Below are 6,616 nucleotides of genomic sequence, written 5' to 3'. Positions count from 1 at the left end.
CCATCTCCATCCACATCATTACAAACGGCAAGATCTCACTTTTTGACAGCAGAGTAATATTGCATATTGTATATATGTACTCTGCATCTTGTTTATCTATGCATCAGTCATGGACATTTGGGCTCTGTCCATAGTTTGGCTTTGGTTGATAACACTGCTATATGCATTGGGGTGCATATGCCCCTCTGAAAAACCCTGTTTCTCTCCTTTGGGTAAATACCTAATAGCACAATTGTTGGATCACAGGATAGTGCTATTCTTAGTTTTCTGTGGAACCTCCAAACTGTCCTCCAGAGTGGCTGTACCAGTTTGCATTACCACAGACAGGGTAAGGGAGTTCCCCTTTCTCTGCATCCTCACTAACACCTGTTGTTTCTTTTCTTGTTAATTTTAGCCATTCTGATGGGTGTGAAGTGGTTTTGATTTGTATTTCCTTGATGATGAGTGACATTGAAAATGTTATTATGTGACTGTTAGCAGTCTGGATGTCTTCTTTGGAAAAGCATCTATTCAGGTCTTTTGCCCATTTCTTAACTGGGTGGTTGTTTTCAGGGTATTGGATTTTATAGGTTCTTTAGGGATTTTGGATACAAACACTTGTGCCTTCCATGACTCCAGTAAGCTCACTCAGAAGTTATTATGGGCATCATGCACATGATTGTTAGATAGATACCTCCCAAACCACACTCTCAAATGGACTAATGGTAACCTATCATGACTTGTATGAAGGCATCATAATGATGATAATGCGAGAGTAACTTGAAAAAAGAATCTTCTTGATTTTACAGAGAACGAAAATCATTTTTTCCTCCCACCTGCCTACATATATGTCTGAAAAGGATCTTTTAAGAACAAGGAATTAGGGAATGGAGAAGTTCCCAGTGGGTAAACTCCCTTAGGCTCTGTAGTTATAACTACCCCCAGACATTTCAGGAACTAACCAGAACTCCGATATCAGTGGACCTCATGCTTCAGATCCTGTGTAAGTCAGCCTGAGAGGCAACTGTAGCAAGATTAGCAAGAACAAGGGGGTTGGGGGGAGGAGACACCTCTCTTTTCCTATAGAGCAGTGCTCCTTTCCATTCCTGAGTCACTACTGCTGAAGTAATCTGAAAAGAGGGTGGTAGAGACTGAACCCTATTTCAAGACAGGAGGCACAAATGAGAACCTTTGCTCAGGGAATTCCACTTTTTTCCCCTCATTGAGTTTTTGGCTCTTTTGCTGGGTGGTACCAGAGAGGTAAAGAAGCAGGAATTTGTCCCTAGGAGATGAATGGGGACACAGGCTGGAGAGTGCATCATCTGGAGCTCAACTTAGATGACTTGGAGTAATCAACGGTACATATTGAAATATAGGACTTTTGGGCAAAATATTTGCCCATAAATGCTTGAATCATGGTGGAGAAATTAAATTAAATTAAATCTAACATTAGAGGTTGAAGACAGAGAACACAATTAGGAGTCGGAGGAAGTAATAAAGTAGTTCCTCAGATTAAGCTTAAAGAATTTCTAAAAGCATTGCTGTAAAAACAATAAGAACAAATATTCCCAATGATAACTGGGGTGCCTGTCCCTGGCTGTACTCAATAATTTTGGAAAAAAAATTGGGAGAAATATTTCAAGTTCTGTGTGAGTCTCTGGAGTTATGTGTTACCCACAAAAATAATATTAGTACTACAACTACTACTACTACTACTACTACTACTACTACTACTACTGCTATGACTAATGAAAACAATAATAATCAAGTGCTAAGAGACATAACATAAAAGGAAATTAAGAAAAAAATGCACTCAGAGCAGTGAAAGCAGGAGTCAAAAGACAAGTGCAAAAAAAGAGAGATTGCAGATTTCTGGAAAATTGCCTAATGGTTTTATGTACATGGGCGTGGAGAGGAGAGAGAGAAGCCTAAAATCATTTAAACAAAATGCCAGATAAGATATGCATTTCTACATCACTGTGGTGACACAGGACACAGGGGTATTAATGCATTCAATGGTTTGGATCTAATTTTTATTCCTTCCATTTCCAAACCCTACTAATTAAACTGTGAAAATACACATAATGTCACTGAATCTCAATGTGCCCATTTCAAAAGATAAATTGTTAAAATGGTCAACTTAACCTACCTACTTCAGAGTGGTATGAGTCACACAGGAAATAATATGTTTAAAATTCATCCCAAACCACCAAAGTCACTACTAACTCAGTCTATGAGCAAGAGAAAAAGAATTGGAAAGCCATCTAAGTCTCTTCTACAGATCATGTGGGAGCCATGCCTGGCAGACACCAGCTGCACAAACCCTTGCTTAGGGAAGCAGAGGATCTGCAGTGACTAGAAGAACCCTGGAAGGGAAGGCCCCTCCTCCCCTTCTGAGAGAAAGTCCCAGACACTAACAGGGTCTTCTGATGGAGAGAATCTAACAGCAGCCAGCTGAGCACGACTGGAACTGCAGCTGGGGAATAGAAAATACTAACTGGAACAAAAAACCCTATCTGAACGACCCCAAGGAAAAAATTACTAAAGATATGAAAATGTCATTCAGTCTCAGTTCACAGTTTTATTAACACTTCCCTCCTTGCCACCCTGTCCTCACTCCAACACTATTTCTCCTCCATCAGATTCAGTTATCAAAAACATTCATTGTACCAGGCATGAAGCTGGTTTCTTTCTTACAGGATTCACGGGGCTGATAATTCACATTACCATACAATTTTTCATGAGATCCAGAGGAACCCTAGAAATGGCTCCAACCCATCTGTATGCAACAGGAGGAAGATCAGTGTAATACAGTAGTGTGTACATGCTACATAATTCAAAGGTCAAAGGGATGAAGTCCTGGGATATTTGAGGACAGTTAGGCAAGATGGTAAAAGATCCCAGATTAATACGCAATTTATGTTGTACAGTGAGCCTAAGGAGTAATACACAGAGAAGTTGCATAAAACCCCCTAATGAAAAAGTGTTTCTAAACCCACAAAGTAATGGTTTAACAGAGGCCCTGGTGTATGTAGACAGATTAGTTAAAATGGACTGCGTGATTTGAAGGACCCCTCAAAGACCTGATCTTTACCTTTGACCAACCACACCGTCATTCAAATCTCTTTCACAATTCAGGGGGACAACCACCTTAGAATCCCTTGCCCTTAATGTAAAGGAGAGAACCACCTCACTTTATTGACATTATGTATCACCAGCCCAGGTCCCATGTCCCTTGTCCCATGTCAGAGTTACTCAGCCTCCCCTACACTCTCCTGAAGTTGGTGCAATACCTGTCATTTCTCTTATGACTACTCATTGTCCTCTGAATGGTTTCCCTTTTAGCTCCTGAGAGTAAGGACAGTTTCTTTTTCAATGTTGTGACTCTAGCACCTACAGAATGCCAGGGGAGGATGTTAAGTGATAAGAGAACATGGCAACATTGAATTATGCCTGGAAGCAGGGGAATGTGTACCTGGATCATTATACTGAAGATGGAAACATAAAATTGAAACAGGATGCAATAACTTTAAAGTTAAGACTTCATCATCCTATTGCAACCAGAACAATCAAATTTTCACCTTGTCTGACAGCAGGTATGGGTCTCACATAGCTGTGTGAAATTTCTCCTTTTCCTCTTAAGATTCTTTCTTTCCAAAGTTAAGGATCCTACAAATATGAAGATGTATAGAGGAGGAAAATTTTGTCTATTGGCAGGATCCCCACCTACCTCATTAAATGACTGTTTAGAGATGAAGAAGCCTAAGTACTTTATTTACCAGGCATCATTGTTTAAATCTGTAATTAAAGTAAACTACAGATGAAAACTCAGACTGGGGGCAGCAGGGAGAGCTAGGGACTATTATCTGAGTCCCTGTTTGTGCCAAGCATACTACTTGTCTGTGTATATTACTACACTTCAATTATCATGTGGTAATCTATATGATCATTAAAGAACAAAAAACAAAAGGAAGAAACTTATAAGAACGATTTGGGACACACTGGTCAAAAAGTAGTTTTCTTTGCAATTCGCCCCTTCTCTTTAGTTTCTGCAAAGAAATAACATGTTTAAATAAGTCAAACTCTATAAACAAACCACATATCCTCAGTCCTCTATACCACTTAAGATGACAGGATTTTCCCAGAAGCTTGGCAGAAAGGATAAACAGATGAATTCACATGACTCTGGATGACTTGCCAAGACTCAAAAATTTCACCTAGGTGAAGCAAATTGTTCTAAATCCATGTGTCGTGTGTCACTAGCTAATTTTTATCCTAATTTTACAGATCTTATAGAAATCTGTAGAAATATATGACAAAACATGACAGCGCACCAAAATGGCACCAACTCCTCTGAGGTTTCAGACTTCCTCCTGAATTGTTTTGTCAGGTCCCACACCTGACAGCTCTGGTTGTCCTTGCCACTCAGCCTCCTCCTTTTCTTGGCCATGGGGGCCAATAGTATTCTCTTGCTAACCATCTGGCTGGAAGCCTCTCTGCATGAGCCCATGTACTACCTACTCAGCATCCTCTCCCTGCTGGACGTTGTGCTCTGTCTCACTGTCATTCCCAAGGTGCTGGCCATCATCTGGTTTGACCTCAAGGCCATCAGCTTCTATGCCTGCTTCCTTCAGATGTTCATCATGAATGGCTTCTTTGCCATGGAGTCCTGTACATTCATGGTCATGGCCTATGACCGCTATGTAGCCATCTGCCACCCACTGAGGTACCCATCCATCATCACTGACCAGTTTGTAGTCAAGGCTGCTGTTTTTATTGTGGTCAGGAGTAGCATTGTTACAATGCCTATCCCCATTCTCTCATCCCGACTTCATTACTGTGGGAGAAATGTCATTGAGAACTGTATCTGCACCAATATGGCTGTCTCCAGGCTCTCCTGTGATGATGTCACCATCAATCGCCTCTACCAGTTTGGTATCGGATGGACTGTGCTAGGATCTGACCTCATCCTCATCTTTGTCTCCTACATCTTCATACTGCGAGCTGTGCTGAGACTCAAGTCAGAGGGTGCTGTGGCGAAGGCCCTGAGCACATGTGGCTCCCACTTCATCCTTATCCTCTTCTTCAGCACCATCCTTGTGGTCTTTGTCCTCACTCTTATGGTGAAGAAGAAAGTGCCCTCTGATGTGCCAAACTTGCTCAATATCCTTCACCATGTCATATTCTCTGCTGTTAACCCCATTGTGTATGGAGTGAGAACCCAGGAGATCAAGCAGGGAATCCAGAGATTACTAAAGAAAGGGTGGTAATATGGACACTGGATCTCTCAGTTCCTAATATAGCATAACCAATAATGGGTGACCAGGTTGAAATTCATATCTATCAGTTGCATTCTCAAAATGGGTAAACTGAATATTCTGTCTTCTTAATAAAACTTAAGTTTCATTGCAAATTTCTTTTTTTTTCTCATTTCTCCTTTAGGAATGTCATTGACCCGTTTTGTCTTTCCCCGAAAATATTCTATTTTGACAAAATATTGGGAATCCTTGGGGGCAGATTCTAAAGTGAGAAATTTATGTTCCTGAATATATAGCTATTCATATGTCATGTCTTTGCTTTCTTAAATATACAACTCTGGTTATTTTGGCCTATAGTTGTATAATATATAATACATTCTTATTCTTATTTCCACAGAAGGGAGTATATTGGAGACAATGACATAGGAGTGAAATTTTAGTCCTGAATGATGGAACATTACTGGTGATCCTAATTGGGTCTCCAATTGGGTAATGATTCAAAATGAGCTTTGCAAGAGGACAGGCTTTTTTTCATGGATTTATCAATTGTGCAACAATTAGCAATATATTTTATTAAGATATCTGATTAAGATAGGCATAAATTCTCCTCCCCAGTAGTTTGTGCTTTGGACATTTATCTTTTGGATCCAGGGTGTCAAAGTTTATAGTAAGAAAATACAGTTCTTATAATGAGTTTAAGATTGCATGGATTGTGTGCTTGGGTGGCTCAGTCAGTTAAGCCTCTAATTTAGGCTCAGGTCATGATCTCATGGTTTGTGAGTACAGTTCCACCTCGGATGAGGTTGAGCCCCACTTTGGGTAAGCATGAGTCCCACTTTGGGTGAACACGAGCTCCGCTTCAGGTGAGCTCTGCTCAATGCTCTCTCCCTGTCTTTCTCTGCCCATTGTTTACTTGCACCCTCTCTCTTTCACTCTTAATAAATAAATAAATAAATAAATAAATAAAAATAAAGATTGCAATTGTTTTTATACATAATCCTGTAATAATAATTTAAATATAAAACACACAATATCTGAACATATTCAGAATATCTGTTTTCATATTAACTGGACAGTTTCTAAGCTCTAGATAGAGACTTAAGGTCTGAATTGTAAGTCCTGCACAACTACCAAAAAAAAAAAAAAAAAAACGGGAGGGGGGTCCTTGGGAACTAATGAGGTAGTTCATTGTGTTTCATGGTATATACTCGTCTCCTACCCTTGGGAATAGTGAACAATTTGTTTTAGAATATCCTTTGTAAATATGAGCTTTTACTATTAATAATAGCCAAAGTATGGAAAAAGCCCAATGTCCATAGATGAATGAATGGATAAAGGAGATGTGGCATATAGGAGCGCCTGGGTGGCTAGTCGGTTAA

The 6,616-nt window shown here is 39.9% G+C and overlaps 1 pseudogene; it reads left to right on the top strand.

Moving 5' to 3' along the window:
• Window positions 1–4,301: 4,301 nt before the first annotated feature.
• Window positions 4,302–5,249, top strand: LOC115271874 (annotated as a pseudogene).
• The last annotated feature ends 1,367 nt before the right edge of the window (window positions 5,250–6,616 follow it).

The sequence above is a fragment of the Suricata suricatta genome, chromosome 11, assembly GCF_006229205.1.
Source record: "Suricata suricatta isolate VVHF042 chromosome 11, meerkat_22Aug2017_6uvM2_HiC, whole genome shotgun sequence".
In the NCBI taxonomy this organism is placed as follows: Eukaryota; Metazoa; Chordata; class Mammalia; order Carnivora; family Herpestidae; genus Suricata; species Suricata suricatta.
The sequence above is the reverse complement of the archived record's forward strand: the minus strand, read 5'-3'. Positions and strand labels throughout refer to the sequence as shown.